Here is a 19,278-nt window from a genome sequence, read left to right as displayed (position 1 = left end):
CTGTATGCGCTGGGCAGAAACGCTAGCTTGCTGTGTTCAGGACCTCCTACAGACCTTCATAAAAATAATTTCTTTGTCCTTTTGCTCTAATATTACTTTTATGGGAACTTGAATCCATTCATCTGTAAATCCGTCCATCAATACAGACATACTGATGAGAAATGAGAGAAATGGCATAGCATCCTGGTCACTGTCCCCAATTTTCTCTTGTCTTCATTCTCTTGTCTTCAGTGCCTTTACATTATCTCTATCTCCTCTAAGCAAAAATTAAAAAATTCAAAACAAACAAAAAACAAAAACAAAAGTAAATAGAGGAAAAAACTCATATCCCAACATGCACATACCCTCTAAAGATAGGTACTTGGACACTACCTACACATCAGAAGATCTGATTCCTAGCTGTCTGGGTAGAACACCCTGGTACAATTAAAAAGATTGTTTAAAATCACCCTAAAGTAGAGTCTGCATAAAATATCATCAATCAGTTGTTCTTTGGGTATGTTTGCTTTATCAGTTCAACTCCTGTCGCTTCCTGCTTTTTTCCCTAGAGTACTCCAAATAGGTACTCGTTTTAAAATCTAACAATATTGTAAAATACTATTTCAGGTGTAGGTATAAATACCAGGAATCCTAAATGCTGAGTCTTGAGAAGAGATAGGCTCTTTTTGTGGGAGATCAGTTTGTTTTTTTCTTTCAATTTAAAAATAAATAAGAAAAACACATTTGAAATTCCTGCTGAGGGCCTAGGGTTAAAAGTAACTTGCTTTTTTGTTTTGGAAGAACTGTGATCTAGGGGATATAGCATGAGCTCTGAAGTCAGAAGCACTTGAATTCCAACTTTACTACTTACGTATGAATTCTTGGTCAAGGTGCTTTATAGACCTCAGTTTCCTCTTTTGTAATTTGAAAATAACTTGCCAGTCTTCATGTCAGGGTTAAATGAGATAATGCAAAGTGCCTAGCACCTAGTAGGAGCTCAGCAATTGTTATTTCCTTCTTCACAGTGTCTTCTCTTCCAGAGTTGTCTCATACCCTAGTGAATCATTGTTATATGGAATTTCAGAGCTGGGAAGAAATAGATCTCAATTTTAATTGCCATGACGACAGAATCAGAGAAGTGAAAAATTTCCTCCCAAGAAACAGTGAACAACTGTTAACAAAGTAGCACCTTTTTAATTGGTGGCAAGTATGTGATTTCTTTCCTTCTCTTTCCCCCTTTGCTTCAATTAATTTCCCTAATCCTGTTTGTTTACTCTGCAAGGACCAAAAGAAGTTGGTGATTTATTTTCTGCTTATTGTGAAAATGTTAACAATGATATCCAGTACTTTTATACCACCTACCTTCTGACTGCTGCCTGCAGAATATCATGGAAGGTACCTGGTTTTATTATTATTTGAAATTAGACCTTTTCATAAATCAGTACCTGCATTTGTTAGGTATCTTTAAGCCATACTTAACATTTTATTCATAAAATCTTGGAGAGGTACAATAGTCATGTAGTTTTTCTTTCACTCTCCAAATAGAGCCATTTCCAAAAAGAATTTTTCTTCTCTTTGTTTTGACATGCCTAAAGTTGACTCAATTAATTTCCATGGTAATGTATTTCACTCCTTCAAATTTATGGTCCTAATTACCAATCCAACTTACAAAAACCTAAACCCTTTTTCTCGATTATTAACAAAGATATAGAAAATAGTTAATCATTGTCATTAATATATGTTTATATGCTCTAATTAAGAAAGATCCCAAGTTATGACCTCTTTTTAATAGAAGAAACTGTTGTCCTTTTTATCATATTGGTAGAGCAGAGAGCTATTTTAAAATAATATGTTCCACTTAAAACATATTTTTAAGTTGTTTTGAAAGCCTAATTACTTAAGCAGTTTGGCAGAGATTGTAGCAAAGATCAGGCTTCAGAGACCAGTAAACAAGTCATTTACTGAACATTTCTTCTTTTAAAAATTGAGGTATAACTGGCATATAATATTATATTAGCTTCATGTGTATAACATAGTGATTCAACATTTGTATATATAGCAAAATGCTCACCACAATAAGTCTAGTTAACATTTGATGCTATACAATAATATGATATGATTGATTATATTCCCCATTCTGTACATTACATCCCCATGACTTATTTATTCTATAACTGGACTTTTGTACTTATTGATACCCTTCAGCCATTTTGCGCTACCCCTCCCCTGTCCCTTCTCCAAATCCCCTCCCCTCTGGAAATCCCCAATCTATTCTCTGTATATGAGTCTGGGTTCTATTGTTTTGTCTTTTAGATTCCACATATAAGTGAAATTGTGTGCTTTTTGTCTTTCTCTGTCTGACTTATTTCACTTAGCATAATATCCTCAAGGTCCATCCATATTGTTGCAAATGGCAAGATTTTATTTTTATGGTCTATGTGTCTGTTTTTGTGTCAGTACCATATAATTTTGATCACTATAGCTTTGTAGTATAGTTTGAAGTCAAGAAGCATGATAGCTCTGGCTTTGTCCTTCTTTCTTAAGATTGTTTTGGCTATTTGGGTTCTTTTGTGTTTCTATGTAAATTTTAGGATTATCTGTTCTTGTTCTCTAAAAAATGCCATTGGAATTTTGATTCCATCAAATCTGTAGATTGCTTTGGATAGCATGGACATTTTAACAATATTAATTTTTCCAATCTATGAGTATGGAATATCTTTACATTTATTTGGGTCTTCCTCAATTGCTTTCATCAATGTCTTATAATTTTCAGTACAGGTCTTTCACCAACTTCAGTACAATTCCATCCTAGATATTTCATTTTTTTTGATGCAGTTGTGAATGGGATTATTTAAAAAATTTCTCTTTCTGATAGTTCATTATCAGTGTTTAGAAATGCAGTAGATTTTTATACATTAATGTTGTATCCTGCACCTTTGCTGAATTCACTTATTTAGTTCTAACAGTATTTTGGTGGCATTTTTAGGATTTTCTATATGTATAGTGTCATGACATCTACAAATAGTGACAGTTTTACTTTTTTTCCAACTTGTATGCCTTTTACTTCTTTTCTTGCCTAATTTCTGTGGCCAGAATTCTAACACTATGTTGAATAAAAGTAAGGAGAATAAACATCACTGTCTTGTTGGGTATGATATTAGCTGTGCGTTGAAAATTTGTTTGAGAGAACTGAGTGAAACAGAAACATGTTGCTAATAAAAGTATCTACTTCTCATTGATAAAGGATCACTACAGGTATGGAAGTCATGCTTCTGTATGCAAATATGAAATGGCAGAGCTCTCTTGGGACTTTTGATAAGTATTTGGAGCAGAAGAAAATTTTTGTGCAATTATAGAGTGGGACTAGATAAGAAATTCAAAGAAGTGCTAAGAATGGAACTATAGCAGAGATTGCTAGATGCCCACCGTAATGTCCATTCTTTCCTTTTTCCTTACCAAGGGAAGGTCAATTTTCTTGGGATCAATACTGTATTCAAGTTAACAAATATTACATCTCCCAGCTTTCCTTATAGATAGAAGTGAACAAGTGATACAGTTCAGGTCAATGATGTATAATTGGAAGCTTAAGGTTAGAACTACTGGGAATATGTCTTAAAAGTGAGTGATCCGTGGCTGATAATGCCTTTTTTGCTCCATGGACCTTTTCTTTGTTTCTTCATGAAACATGAAAGACATAGTGGATAAGAGTCCATTTATCATGTAGAGGAAAGGGAATGCTGCAAGAATCACAGTACCTCAACTTAATCTTGTAATAGTTTCGTTGATGAGGTCATTGTTGCTTAAGTTTGGCTGCCTAAAAGAATTGCCTGAGGATAACTGAAAAACTAAATATTTGGATTTCTACCAATAGGTAGGATGTAGTAGATAGTGACAGGGTAGTGCTCCTGTGGCAGAAGCCAGACAAATTACAAATGCATTTCCAAAGGTATGAGAGAGCTATAAAAGCATGTTTATGATACAAGAATTCCAGAGAGGGAAGGACCATTCTCAAGTAGGTGGATGAACAACAGCCACTTTTCTTCCTGGGGTCACTTGCCAATTGTGGGCATGGGCTGGGGACCTGATGTGGGCTATGCAGAAGCACTCTGCTGAGAGAAAGAGGAATTTGTAATGTTTTTAGTGGTCATGTAGGGCTGGAGTGAAAAAAGAAAACATGAAGGACTTTGAGTGCATGTCTGGTTCCCCTACAGGACATCAGCAAGTTCTTGGTGATGCATGGGTGGCTGAGGAGCTAAGCCAAAGACTTCTAAAAAGCAGAGTAAAAGCCTCTGCAGTCTCATGATACTTAGGAAACAACCCTCAACAAATGAGGGGATGTGCCTCAAATACACAGCTGGTCTCCCCTTCAAGATATTTGCTAGTTTTTAAAATGTAGGGGTAGAAGACTGAAGAGCTGGGCTGAGAACTTTGGAAGGTTATATCTGGATCTTTCACAGTATGTCAGAGCTGAAGAGATGGAAACTCACTAATCTCTCAATAAAAAGTTCAGGAGAGCTGGAGGAAAAGTGGTGAATCAGAGATAGACTTGAGTTGTATTAAAACTGAAACTCAGCCTCAACCCAGCCAATTACTTAAGTGGATTGAGGTAATCAACCTCTCATCCTATGTGTTAGTAAAGAACAGGAAAAACTCTCTTTGGTAAAAGATAACATCATTTGGAGCTTCTGTATTTTTTAAATACACAGATTTTGGCATATCATTAAAAAACTACTAGGCATACAATGAAGTAAGACAAAAGGGCCCTATAGTCAAAGAAAAAGAAGACAATTGAGTAGGGCCACAAATGGCCCAGGTATTGAAGCTTGCAGACAAGGAATTGAAAATAACTCTGATTAATATATTTAAGAAAATAAAGAAAAACACAGCCAAATAGATGAAATGATGAAAATCTCATTGGAGAATTTGAATCTGTAAAAAGGTGAAATGGGTATATACAACTAAAAAAATACAGTATCTGAAATTAAGAACTCAGTAGATATATCTTATCAGATTGAACACAGCCCAACATAGACTTAATAAATGGGAGGACAAGTTGAGAGAAAATATCCAAGTTTAAATATAGAGAGACAAAAGGATGGAAAGAACAAGACATAGTATTGCAATGTGTATAGTAATCAAGCTCTTCGAAAAAACAAAGTCTTGATTTGTAGTGGTACAACTGATTGCCATCATATAAATACTGTCACCATGGCTAGCTTCAGGCTACTGATGATTTAATAGCCATATCACAAAATACCTGAATATTTAATATTTGACTCTGGCAAGCTGGTACAAGTTGGCTCCAGCACACCCTTCATGTGAATCACACTCAGAGGGTCTAAAATATGTTAATTAGAGACCCAAAAAGAGAGAAGAGAATGGGGTAGAGGCAACTTTTGAAGATATTATAGCTGAAAATATTCTAACACTTTTAAAATAAATCAAGCCATGGATTAAGGAACACAGTCAACTACAAGTATGTCAATACAAAGAACACTGCACCAAGGCGCATAATTGTAAAACTGGTTCAAAGCAAGGTGTAGTGGGCTAGATGGTGATGCCTAAAATGCTATGTCCACATCCTAATCCTCAGAGCCTGTGAATGTTACTTTGTTTGGGAAAAGGGTCTTTTCAGATATAATTAAATTGGATTTTGAAATGAGGAGATCATCCTGGATTATTTAATTCAGGTAGACCCTAACCATTATCCTATTCTTGTTACACCACTGTAAAAGAAAAATAAATAAATAAATAAAATACATCTATATCTATATCTCTCTATATAAATTACTGGCATCAGTTATAAAAAAAGATGACATTAGTGTTTTACACATTGGAAATACACTGAGACTATTACAAACAATTTCACACCAATAAACTTGAATGAAATGGATAGAGTTTTGAAAAATACAACTAACTGAAGCTGACAGAGAAGAAAACCTGAATAGTAGTATATTTTTTTAAAAGTTTGTCCATTAAAAAAGAACTTTCTGTAATGGAAAACCAGGTTTGGTGGATACATAAGTGAATTTTTATAAGCATTTATGGAAGAAATAAAGCAAATCTTTCACAAATTATTTTGTAAAATTTGGAAAAAATTTTTGAAAAAAGGATTACCTTCTTTTTTTGAGCCCAGCATAACCTTTTTTCTAAAATTTGATAAAGAAATTACAAGAAAATTGCAGACTAATCTCTTTCATGAAAGTAGATGCAAACATTCTTAGTAAGGCATTAAAAAAATTCAGTTATATGTAAAGAGGATAATGCAACAAAGCCAGTGGGATTTATTTCACAGATACAATGGTAGCTTAGTATTAAAAAATCAATTAAGGTAACTTACACATTATCAAGAGAAAAAGGGAAAAGTCATGATCATTACAACAAATATAGAGAAAGCATTTGAGAAAATTGTAGATAATGATTTTTCTAAAAAAAATTCTAAAAAAAATCTCAGCAAACGGGGAATGAAATGGAATTTTCTTAATTTAATAAATATATCTTTTAAAAGACCTGTAGGAGACACCTATATTGGTGTCAGACAATGAAATATTAAAAACTTTTCCTCTGATGTTTCATATAAGACAGAGAGGCCTGCTACCAACACTTCCATTCAACTCTTTCTGGAGGTCTTAGGAAGTACAGTAAGGCAAGAAAAAGAAGTAAATAAGGACTGAAAAGGAAGAAATAAACTTTTTATTTTCAAATGACATGATTGTGTACGTAGACCATTCAAAGGAATAAACAAACTATTGGAGTCAATAAGGGAATTTAGTAAGATTGCTGGAAACAGGTTGGATATACAAGAATAGTTTTTTCCTATATGCCTGCAAAAAGCAAATAGAAAATGAAATGTGAAAAATGATACCATTTGTGATAACATCAAATGATTAAGTTTAACTAGATTTAGAAATAAATTTATCTAGGAATACATTTAAAAATTGACAAGAAACTACTAAATATTCTTGTGAGTAATGAAAGAATCCTGAATACATTGCTTAATATGCCATGTTCTTGGATTGGAAGACCTAAAGATATCATTTGTCCTAAACTGATCTATAGTTTCAACACAATTCTAATAAAAGTCCCAGGAGATTTTATCATAGAAATCGAGGTGCTGATTCCAAAATTCACATGGAAATACAAAGGAGCAAGGAAAGCCAGGGTGATCCTAAGAGGAAGAACAAAGCTGGAGGACTTACACTACCAGATATCAAGACTATTGATACCTATACTAAGTAAGGCCGGGTAGTATTGGGGCTAGGATAGAGAAATTGATCAGTGAGAACAGAATAGAGGAATAGAACCCCACAGGCAGTCAATCATCTCATTATGACAAAGGGAATACTGCAGTTCATTAAGGAACAGCTAGCCTTTTAAATGAATGATAGCGGGCTAATTGGCTCTCTCTACCTCACACTGTAGAAAAAAATCAAGTCCACAGGGATGGCAGATATAAATGTGAAAGATAGAGCTTTTAAAAGGAAGTGTAGGAAAACATCTTTCTGACCTTGTAGTCCTTCATCTGTGGTGATTTCATTCCAATTTTTGGGTTCCTCTGAAACACCAGTTTTCCTGACATCTGAGTGCCTCCTTTGCCTCAACCAAGAACATAACTCCAACCTGTCCTTTCTGCAACACCATAGGGGAGTATGTGCAGCCCTGTGAGGTCATCTTCTGGCCTATCCCGCAAGACTTTTGCCCAGCCATTGCTCTTCCACCACCCACAATTTCAATCTCAAGAGTGCCTCCTTGGGCGCTAAGGAGCCGCATGCTACTGGGAAAGGGCGACACAGGTTTGACTTCCTAGCTGTTTATTTCTCTTCCTTGGTTCCTCTTTGAAAAGTTTCCCTATCTTTCTTGTTAGGGTTGGAACCTCATTTATGTAATATCCTCTGACCTGTCTTCAGGATGACTTATAAAAGAATCTTTTTGTTTGAATCCCTCTGACTTGTCCCTTGACAATTAAAAAAGGAGCTATTGGAATGAAAACAAGCAAAACTGCAAACAGTCATGACAAGAGCAACAAAAGTAGGTAGAGCTTTTCATCTCTTGAGGCCTGGCTACAAGATAGTGGCCTTGCTATGGCCTCAAAGAAGTAACTACCATTCTCAAACCAGAAGATGATCTTTTTAAAAAAAATTTTGGGTGACTGTTTTGTCCTTCGTGCACAAGAAAACTCAATTCTTGACCTAGAAGTGGGTTGGGGGGTAGGGAGGGAGGGGAATTGCAGGAAAACATGACTTAAAAGGGGAAATTAAAAATGTGTAATTTTAATTATTTCAAAATATCTCCATTACACTTTCTATTGCCTGTGCCAGAAATTGTCTACTTTTCCATTGCTTAGTCAACCTGCAGTCTTTGTAGAGGAATCATTTCTTCTGGGGAATCTTTCTGGATCTCTTCAATTATGTTAAATTCTGTTCCAGGCATGCTTTGCACCTAACCTCTCTATTTCATACCATTGTCATATTTGTTTGTAGCATTATGTGATAAATTTCTGCATCTTACACTAAGCTGGAGGTTTCATAGGAGCAAAGACCTTTTGATTTTTGCTACTCGATGTATCACCAGTGCCTTGGCTGGAACCTCAGACATGGTATATATACTCTCAACAAATACTATAAAATACTATAACATGCCCTGTAAATAATGAGAATTAACATATAATGAAATTGGCAATTAATTTCTGTCCTTTGTTCAGCCCTTTTTCATATGGGGGTGGGAGCGTGGGGAAAGGGGCGGAAGCTAAAATGCTCACTTTCTAGGGGAGGGTATGATGGGATGAGGTTACAAGGTTGAATGGCCGGCAGTTTTATCTTAGGAAGCAGAGGGTGTCCTGTATATTTTGGCCAGGCGTTCTTACATCAAGCTGATGAAACGAGTGCCTCCTTGCTTGTCCTGGAATCACTGATGCTGCTCTGGAAGCACCAGTCAATAATTGGGACTCAGAAACATTACCGTCAATAGTTAAGCTATAGTTTGAAATGCCACCAGGTGGCACAAAACCACAGCCAGAACAGGGATAGATACGGATCCAGCAACAGGACCTCGGGAATTCCTGACTAAATAACCAATTTATTAACGCCAGTCATTTTATTAACCTCATAATAATGTGAACATGCATTTTTCATGATCTAACTGTTTGGTGGCCACTTAACACCTCATACCAGGATTTTTCTATACTTGTTGAATTGATGAAGAGCTGCATGAGACCTGTGTACATACACTCAGTAATGATGGACAGACAGGGTAGGGTTGTTGCAAAGCATTTGTTAAAGTACTATTGTCTTAAAGTCTCTTGCTTCAAAAATCCATACAGAGATCTTTGTAGTTTGTTCTATAGGGTTATCTTGGTTCTGAGCACTATGTGAATTCAAATATTTGATTCTGATTACAAAGTACAACACAAATAAAAGTTTTTGGTAGAATATCAAGTCCACAAAATATTTTATCCCAATGATGGCAGAATTTCAAATAATATCAATAATAAAATCAATCTGTAAGTAATAAAATAGATAATTTACTAATAATGGCAATAATGGTGATAACTGCAGCTAACATTACTTGCCAGGCTGATTGTCCATCAGGCACTGTAATGAGCATTTTTCACATATATTATCTCATTGAATCCTTGTCGCAGTCTGTGAGGCAAAAATATTCCAGTTTCATAGAGGTGGTAGTTGAGGCATAGAGAGGCTGAGTGGCTTTCCAAAGGTTGTTTAAAAAATATAGCAGTTGAAATTGAGCAAGTCTTTTATCATTTAGAAGTTCCAATGCAAAAGCTATATTATGTATTTGCCTTATTTGTTTCTACATATCAAGAAAGATACATTATAGAGACCTGCCAAACTCTTTAGGACAAGAAGTGTACTAGTCTGTAGTTTTCATGTGTCACTTGAAAAGAGCTAGCTATTAAAAAATAACTGTAGTAGAATCTTAGTAAAAACCATATACACAGGTAGTATATAAAACCTACTTAAGGGTAGGTCTCTTAGCCTGGGTCCTCTGAAAGTTTGTCCTGGGTCAAAGGGTTAAGTAGAGTTTTTTGAAGAAGTATTTTCAGGGAACAGAGTTTATTGATGAGGGAGTGAAAAAGGGGAGGAGGAAAGCAGTCAAGGATGAATTCTTTATCTGTTGGTATTATTGATCACGCCAGGGCTTACTAAGGAGCTTAACAAACTAAGAACTGCCTTTTGGAGAGTGTGAGGGAGTAGGATTATCCACTGGTTGCCATTGCATGTTGGTGAAGTGACCCCGTAAGTGCTGACACCCCTGTGATTCTAGATGGCACACATTCGTGCCACCAGATCCCTGCCAGGGTCCCAGGCAGCAGTGTCAAGAGATGCTCTGAGCAGGAAGAATATTTGGCGTAGGCCACAGTGAAGCAGGTTATACCCGTGAGAAGCTGATTTAAGCCTGCAGCAGAGGCTGGAATAAGATGTAGGGCTGAGAAGATGGGAAATACTGCACTGAAAGTTTCTAATACTCTTAGGAATACATGATATAAATCGTGGATTTGTTAATAAAAATGATTAGCTATATATGGATTTTTCTAAAATGATATTAAGACTGTGAACCAGCTTCTTGGAATTAAAATATCTTTTAGGCCAATTTTTTCCTCATTGTGTTACCATAGAAACATAGCATGGCTCACTGTTTTGAGTTCCAATTTTTATGGGTTATTACTGATTTTATTATTAATAGCACATAAAATCCCCAGGTATTATTTCATCTTTAAGATCATGAAATATAAATTTTAGATTAAAATTTTAAAGGGAGGATGATATCCATTTAATTGTGTAAGTCTATATGTCTTAAAGAATAGTGTTCATTAATAGATTCAGAAGACAGGCTAATATCTGAACAAACAATACTTTAGTATTAAAAAGTAGCAGAAATATTACCACTTCCAAACTGTCAATCTGGTTGTTAATTCAGGAAGAGGTATCAGGGTATGATGGAAAGTATGCTGGCCTTAGAAGCAGAAAAGTTGCGTTTTACTATTTGGGTTTTACTATTGCATTGCTGTATGTTTTTGACCAAGTAGTTTAAAGTTTCTCTGAACCTCAATTTTCTTCTTTTTGAAAAAATAGAGGTAAAACCTACTCTCTCACAAGTTGTTGTGAGAGGTGCAGTGAGACTGTGTTAAACACATAGCATGGTGCATGACACATAGTAAATATTTCACAAATATGGACTGAATTTAAATCTGAAATACACATGTGACTGTAGCTCTGATCCATATGGTGATTATGTTACCAGACTGTGGGCTGTCTTTACAAAATTTCTGGTTCTTTTCATGGCTGTTCATTTCTTTTGATTACCAGCTTAGATGTTACTGCTTTAGAAAGATCTCCTCTGATAGCTCTAATCAAATAGGACCTTCCTCATCCCATTCGAAGTATGGGTTAATGAATATCTCTAACCTCTTTCTAGAAAGGTGAGAAACTGAGAACATTTTAATCCTAAACACATTGTTCTTCGTGGCCAGCGACAGAAATTGATCATGGTAAATTAAAAGGTCCAGGATGTTGGGTAGCTCATAGAAAAGATGGGAAGTCTGAAGGACCAGAAAACAAGCAGCAGCCAAGGGAAGGAAGGTCCCCAAAATGACACCATAGGAACAGTCCAGTGATTCACTGGTCAGCTTGTAGCCCCACAAACCATTGCTGACACCAGAACTGGATGCCACAACTGATACCGTGGAAAGAACTGTGTCTGGTTAGTGATTGGTAGAATGAAGTCTCCTTTATGCCTTCGTTATTCTTATCCCTTATCCTTTCCTTATCCCTTATCCCTTTTCTATCCCTGAATTTTTGTGACACCTGCTCAAGACTTAGAGTCCAGAGGTGAGCCTTCCCAACCGGCTAAACCTTATGTTATGTGCTGCACTCTGGTTGCTGCGAGTTTTCGCTTCTGCAGTGGAAGGTAGATTGTGTTTCCCACTGAGAATCAAACTTGGGGAAATTCTCTGAACACTGGAGAAGGATCTTGATGCTTAACAGTCAAAAAATACTTAGCAACCAAAAAAGTTTCTCAGTTGACCCCTTTGGGTGCCCATCATACACCAGTACTTTTTTCTTTATATTTATACTTAAAAATACATAATGCATGTATCTTTCTTACTGGAAAAAAATCATTAAATTCTACATTAGGAGACAACCTAGTCTTCTTATTACAGTGTCCAGATTGAAGTCTAAGTCTTCTCCTTGGGTGTCTGTTGCTCTATCTTGCTATTCTTGGGTCTATGGACTTACTGTGAAGTTAACCTGCTACCATCATACCCTGAATAAAATCGGGGAGTAAAGAAGTGGAAAGAAACAGAAAGTTAGTTAAAAGTGTATTTTATATATATGTATATATAACATAATAAAGAATGAGAGAGAGATAGAGGCTATAGTTCTTACTTCTGAAACTGATTATGAGACTACAGCTATTTCCATGTTAAACCTATCTTACTTTATTGAAATAAATCCAATTGGTGTCATGCATTACTCTTTTATATCTTTGTTAATATTTTGTATTTAATATAATGCTAGCATCACAAAAGAGTTGAAGAGTGTTTTTCCTTTTTCCTGTATTTTTACATAGTTTGCCAAAGATTGGGGTTTTTTGTTTGTTTCCTGAACATTTGGTAAAACTTGCTGATAAAATTTTCTGAATCTGGAGAGAATTTATTTGTAGGGAGATTTTAAACTATTGCTTCAATGACCTTAATTTATAGGACTATTCAGAATTTGTTTATTTTTCAGCAAGTGCTAGTAAGTTATATTTTTCTAGGAATTCATTCTTTTCTTCTGAATTTTCAAATTTATTGGCATAAAATTGTTCATTATTCTCCTTATCTCTTAAATCTCTGCTCATTTGTAGTATGTCTCCTTTTTTATTCTGATGCTATTTGAACTCTGTTTCTCTCTTTCATTTTTAATTTTGATTAGTCTCACCAGAGTTTGGTTAATTTGATTATACTTTTCAAGGTATCAGCTATTGACTGTGTTGATCTTCTCTATTATACATTGCTTAAAATTTTATTAATTTTGCCACTTTCTTTGGACCTATTTTCTTTGTTAAATCTCTTAAAGTTTATCTTAATTCATTTGTGTTTGGCTTTATCTTTTCTAATACAAATATTTAAGGCTTTAAGTTTCCCTCCATATATATAGTCTAGCTGTGTTGCACAGGCTGTGATATAGAATGTTTTTCTTATTACTTCCTTCCAAATACTTTTTAGTTTCATTTGATTTCCTCTTTGATTTTGAATTATTTAGAGGTATCTTTATTAATATTGAAGTTTGTGTGTGTGTGTATTTATACTGGTTTTGGTATCTAGCTTAGCAACATTATAGTCCAAGAATGTGTTCTGATTGATTTTAGTCCTGTGTAATTTCTTGAGACTTGTTTCATGTACTGTTTCATTAATTCAAAATGTTTATTCAGTGTCTACTATGTGCCAAGCACTGTTAAAGTCATTGAGAATTCAACAATGAATAAAACAGATCAAAATCCCTCCTCGTTGGTTTTATGGAGTGAAGCAGACAAATAAGATTATTGTGGAAAATACACAGTATGTTAGTGATGAAGTGCTAAGAAAAAAATACAATGGGGAAAGGGATTTTAAAATGTTTTTTAAACTTTGAGATAGGATGGTCAGCTAAGGCCTCACTTGAGGTGATGTGTTAGAAAAGAGCTATAGGAGGTGACAGGAGAGCTGTGCAGACATCTAGGGAAAGAACAATTTCACTGGCCCTGAGGCAGACATGTTCCCGCTTATTCAAGGAACACTGAGGAGGTCATTGTAGAGAGAGGAGAGTGAGTGAGGGGAAAATACAAGAAGGCAACAGAGAGATACTGGGTATTAGATCATGCTGGGCCTTGTGGTGAGCAGAAAGATGCTCCTGATCCCCCACAGATGCCCATTTCCTGATCCCTAGAGCCTGTAAATGGGTTACTTTACATGGCAAAGGGGAATTAAGGTCATCCTTCAACTGACCTGGAGATGAGATTATCCTAGATTATCCAGGTGGGCCCAGTGTAATCACAAGGATCCTTAAATGTGGAGGGAGAGGCAGGAGAGAGAGAGAGAGAGTCAGAGAGACAGGAGTGTGAGAAGGACTTGGCCCAGTGCTGATGGCTTTGAAGATGGTGGAAGTGGGCCATGAGTCAAGGCAAGTGGGTGGACTCTAGAAGCTGAAGGTAAGGAAATGCAGTCTCCAGAAAGGAACACAGCCCTGCAGCCATCATGTTTTAGCCCCCTGAGGCCCATGTTGGACTTATGAGCTCAGAACACATAAAATGATAAATTTGTATTGTTTTATGCTACTAAGTTTGCAATAATCAGTTACAGCAGCAATAGAAATCTAACACAAGCCCTGCAGTTTATAGTAGGAATTCTAATTTCACTCTGAGACAAGAAGTCATTGGAAGAACTTGGGCAGAGGAGTGACCTGACCTGATATAACAGGATCATTCTAGACACTGAGTTAGGAATAGACTGTTGAAGGATTTCTTCTCTTTTCTAGCTTTTCACTTGACTTTTCCATACTTTATTGAGAGCTCATCAATTCACTTACGATTTAAAAATATATAATTTCACATTTTATGTAATTCAAGGTCTCTAGTCTGTTTTGTTGCCAAGAACAGAAATCTGGACTGTACTTTAAACTATGAAAAACTCATCACAATTGGAAAACACAGAGATAACCTGATTGCCAATAGGCCAATATATAAAATCAAGTGACAGAGTTTGAAGCAGAGTAGATTAGTATTGGTAAAGAGACGTTGAAGAATATTTGAGACTTGTCTTACTTATAAGCAAGAGAATGCTCCAAACTGTCAGGTGACATAAAATACTTAAGCTATTGCCCTTTTCAAGTCTTAAGAAACAGGTGCCATTTTAAATTGGCCATTAGAACGAATTCAATAGCACTTTGTCACAATGGGCCCTGATCAGAAAGTAACTTTGCTTGAAAATAAATGTGTTCATAATAAAAGGATCTCAAGGAAAAGAGCTAAGTTTTCCCTAAATAGATGTAGATATAGTAAAACTTTGCTTCAGCAGTGTTGACAATGATAAGAATTAGGCCAGGTGAGGGGAACAGAGAGGCTGTTTACCTCTGTGTAAATCAAGAGTTACCAGAGGAGGGGGCAGAAACAGATAAACAGATACAAGAAAGACTAAGCTGTCAACGTATCTAGGTTATAAATTGACTCCAAATTTGAGAAGAGGTTTTAAAATATTACATGGTCTACTTATGTTTTAACATACAACAAACACTTACTGGCTTGTTAATTACTCTAAGGCTTTCATGATTATCTTTGCCACTCCTTTGTTGCTATTTTAGAGGAAGGGGAGGGATGGGGAGAACTCAAATTTTACTAAAATGACCAAGCTTGACTCTAGACTAGATATGGTTCTAAGCATCTGGGTTAAAATAGTTACAAAATGAGTTTCTAGCTCAAAGAAGGTCAAAAAAGTATATTCTAACTTTAAGATGACGTTCTTATAAACCATGCATAGACCTCAAAAACTTAAATGCAATTAACCTTTACTTTTATATACATGAATGGAGGGGGATAGGTAGCATTACTAATTTAAAATAGCTAATTAAAAATAATTTACATATAACTTTGGAAAGCCTTCAAATTCTCTCCATTGTTTTTCTTAATTATTTTTATCCCAAGCTAATAATAAAATTAATTTTCCATTCTTATAAATATAACTGACTTTGGAAAAAGATGATCCAGCCTTTTGATGGGTGGAGGAGAAAAGCTGGTCTAGGATTAAAATTTGAATTTGCATAATTCATATTTAGATATTTAGAAGTTGACTATGTTCTCATGTCATCCATGTGTTTGAGCCAAGATTATTATTACACTATAGCTGAATCTTTTACCCCAGGGCTCCTTGTCCCAGTCATTCCCCTCTCCATTTCTTCCTTGGTCAGAAAGCCAAGTACATTGCTCCCCTTGGGATGAGGGTGGGGCCAGTCTTATCCAAAGTTTACAGCTATGGGCATATTTTGGTGATATTGCAGGTTTTGTTCCAGAATGTAACTGCTCTAAAGTGAATGTAACAGAGTGAAAAGCTGGGCATCTCTGTCTTCTACTGTATCTGTCTTGCAACCTGCATAGGTTTAATCATCAAAAGGAATTTTTCTCATAACTTAAGATTGATGCAACTAGCCCCTTACCTGAAACTCACCTCCCCTGCAGAGATAAAGAAGTATGTACGAAAATGATGACTGGATTGTCAAGAACTTAGAGGAACATCATAGCCAGACCCACGTCAACAAAATGACTGGAGTCAACTAACCAAGGACATGGAATTTCACAACCCTTCTCAGACCCTTGCTGACGTCCAGATGTCTGAGGTTGATTGTCACCTCCTAACCTTGACTTCCTGCTCCCCTTCCTTAACATATAAGAAGCTTGAAATCAACCCTAAGTTAAGATGGTTCTTTAGGACATTAGTCCACAATTTTCTAGGTCTGCTGACTTTCCAAATAAAGCCACTTTCCTTGCCCCGACACCTTGTTTCTTGACATTGACACATCATGTGCTAAGTGGCATGAGCTTCGACTTGGTGACATGAATATTACAGTAAAGTGAATCAAATGAACTTTTTGATTTCCCAGTGCATATAAATTATGTTTACACTATACTGTAGTCTATTAAGTATGAAATGGCATATATCTAAAAATATATATATACCTTAATAAAAAAAAATTTTTATTCCTAAAAATTAGAACCATCATCTGAGTTTCAGCAATTTGTAGTCACTGGTCACAGGTCACCATAACAAACAGACTAATAATAAAAATGTTTGAAATATTGCAAGAATTACCAAGTGTGACACAGAGACATGAAGTGAGCAAATGCTGCTGGGAAAATGGTGCCAATAGACTTGCGTGATGCAGGGTTGCTACCAACCTTCAATTTGTAAAAATTGTGATATCTGGGAAGTACAATATAGCAAACAATAAAAGAAGGTATGCCTATAACTCAGATGGGGTGGGGTCAAGTGGTGGTGATGGGGCAGCAGGGGGTAGAGGTGGGATAAGTGTCGGGGAGGCAACTGCAGTGTTCTCGACAGCTTTTTTCTTTAAAAAATTTTTTCTTAAATGAAGTATCATTGATGCAAGCTTATATTGGCTTCAAGTATACAACACAGTGGTTCAACAGTTACCCATATTATTAAATCTTCACCCCCACTAGTACAATTACTATCCTCACAGACAGCTTTAGTACATTATAGTTTATATAAATTTCTTTAGATATTAGTCTATGAAGAGATAAAAGAAAAAGACTTTGTGGTGTGGTAGGAAAAACTCTAGGATGTCGGAAGACCTCAGTTCCAGTTTTCCCCACTGGTGGTTGCAGTCACTGAGGTATATCCCTTGATCTTTTTGAGACTCAGTATCTTACTGTATGTGAAGAGGGGGTAATAATACCTTCTTTACCTATCTCCTGGGGTTACTGTGAAGATCAGATCAGATAATATAGGTGAAATCACTTTGAAATTTATAAAATATTACACAAATGTATGATGTCTGTTGCTGTAGCACTGAGATTTAAAGAAATCCTGTGGTCATAACGCAGATTAGGATACAAGAACTGGTGAAACTCATCATTACTAATAAAAAATTTACTCAAACTACATGCCAGTGGTATTACCTCTGAGAATTAAAAAGCACACATTTCTTCTTTGTTTCCTATAAGAGTGTCCTTTGAAAGCCTCTCTGTACAACGCTTGGAATTTCCAGTACTCCTGATCTGCCTCCTTTAAGTCCACCTTCCCCATCTGCCCACCTTCCCCACTTCTTCCAACCGTGTTTCTGGGTGGCCAGATTGCCTCCTGAAATCTGATCATATCCACTCTCCCTTCAGAAGCCACACGGCTGCTTCACCAAACTGAGCAGTTTGTCCTCTTACTATCTCACTGGCTGCTGTTGGGCAAGGCAGAGAGACATTATGGTGACAAAGAGGTGGGAGGGCCCTTTCTCTGTTGATGCATGATAGTGCAGGTATATCCCATGTACAACTAAAAGTTTTTTAAGGGTGGGGTATCTTGCTTTATCAGGGCTTTTCAACCTAGATTATTGGGCTATTTATTTAACTAATGAATACCTATTCTATCTCTACGTTTAAATCTGGGATTATAATGAAGCAAAGTCCTGTACTGAGTAGCACCTGCCGCTTGACTGCTTCCTTGCATTTCTCTGTATGTTACTTACTCTTATTCCCTGCTTGGGACTTGATTACAATGCAGGAATATGTGCAGGACAAGGTAAGGAACTGAATTGGGTGGAGAAAAAAAAAAACTAGCTTTTGCGCTAGAGTTCAAAAGAATGAGAATGAGCCCAATAATGGCATCATAGTTGAAGTGTTAAACTTCTGTTACTAATATCAAAGACATTATACTGTCCTATCATTTTTTTCTTGTCATTAGAAATCTGCTTAAGGGATTCTAGCAAATGAAGTAGTGAACAAGGTTGTGGCATCTTTAATTTATAATCAAACTATCTTTTCAGGGTATTCTTGTTAAAGGTGACTGGCATTTCTTTTATTTAACTTGAAATGATAACATCAGCATTTTCAGAAAAAGAAAAAGGGTATCCATAATTCCACCATCTTGATGTTATTTTCCTTTTTACATGTATCTTCCAATCTTTGTCTAGTTGTATAGATATTTTATGTATTTGCCTTTTCCCATATTTATTTTACATACATGCATACTATTTTCATTTATTAGTTGCCCTGGGAGGACTGTATCTGCCAGATGGGGGCTCAAAATTTATGAATGGCCCTAAGTGCTAATCTATGCAGCTGGAAAAACTGACCATTCCCTGGACAGGTATGTCCTCACATTTTAGAGGGCTGAGTTGGAGGCTGTAGAAAGTGACTAAGGGCTGTAAGACACCAGAGACCTCAATAGCAAAACAGTGAAGATAATGTTTCATAAAGTAAAATGCAGGTAGATATTTAAAATAATTTCAGATGCCACGAAGGTGGCATACCATGAAGGTATCTTTTCTCACCCAGCCAAAACAAGCAAGAGACAAAAAATAAAACCCAACCACCACAATAAAATCACCACTTCACTAGTTAACAAATACTGAAACTAGCTTAAGAAAAGCTGTAACATTTAAAACGGAAAAATTTAAATATTAGAAATTGACCAAGTTTTACTAAAGGGGCAAGAGAAGGCGGTAGTCTCTTTGATAGGAACAGGGAGGGAGGAGCATAGTAGAGCCCCTTCCCTTCAGAGAAAAAAGGACAGTCAGAAAAGAAAAAACACCT

The 19,278-nt window shown here is 36.1% G+C and overlaps 1 protein-coding gene across 1 annotated transcript in view; it reads left to right on the top strand.

The window, feature by feature from the left end:
- The window catches only part of IGSF11 (immunoglobulin superfamily member 11), a 166,503-nt gene that overhangs the window by 20,267 nt on the left and 126,958 nt on the right, over window positions 1-19,278 (top strand). The gene's annotated exons all lie outside the window — the stretch shown is intronic.

Source organism: Manis pentadactyla, chromosome 1 (assembly GCF_030020395.1).
Source record: "Manis pentadactyla isolate mManPen7 chromosome 1, mManPen7.hap1, whole genome shotgun sequence".
NCBI classification, from domain to species: Eukaryota; Metazoa; Chordata; class Mammalia; order Pholidota; family Manidae; genus Manis; species Manis pentadactyla.
The sequence above is the reverse complement of the archived record's forward strand: the minus strand, read 5'-3'. Positions and strand labels throughout refer to the sequence as shown.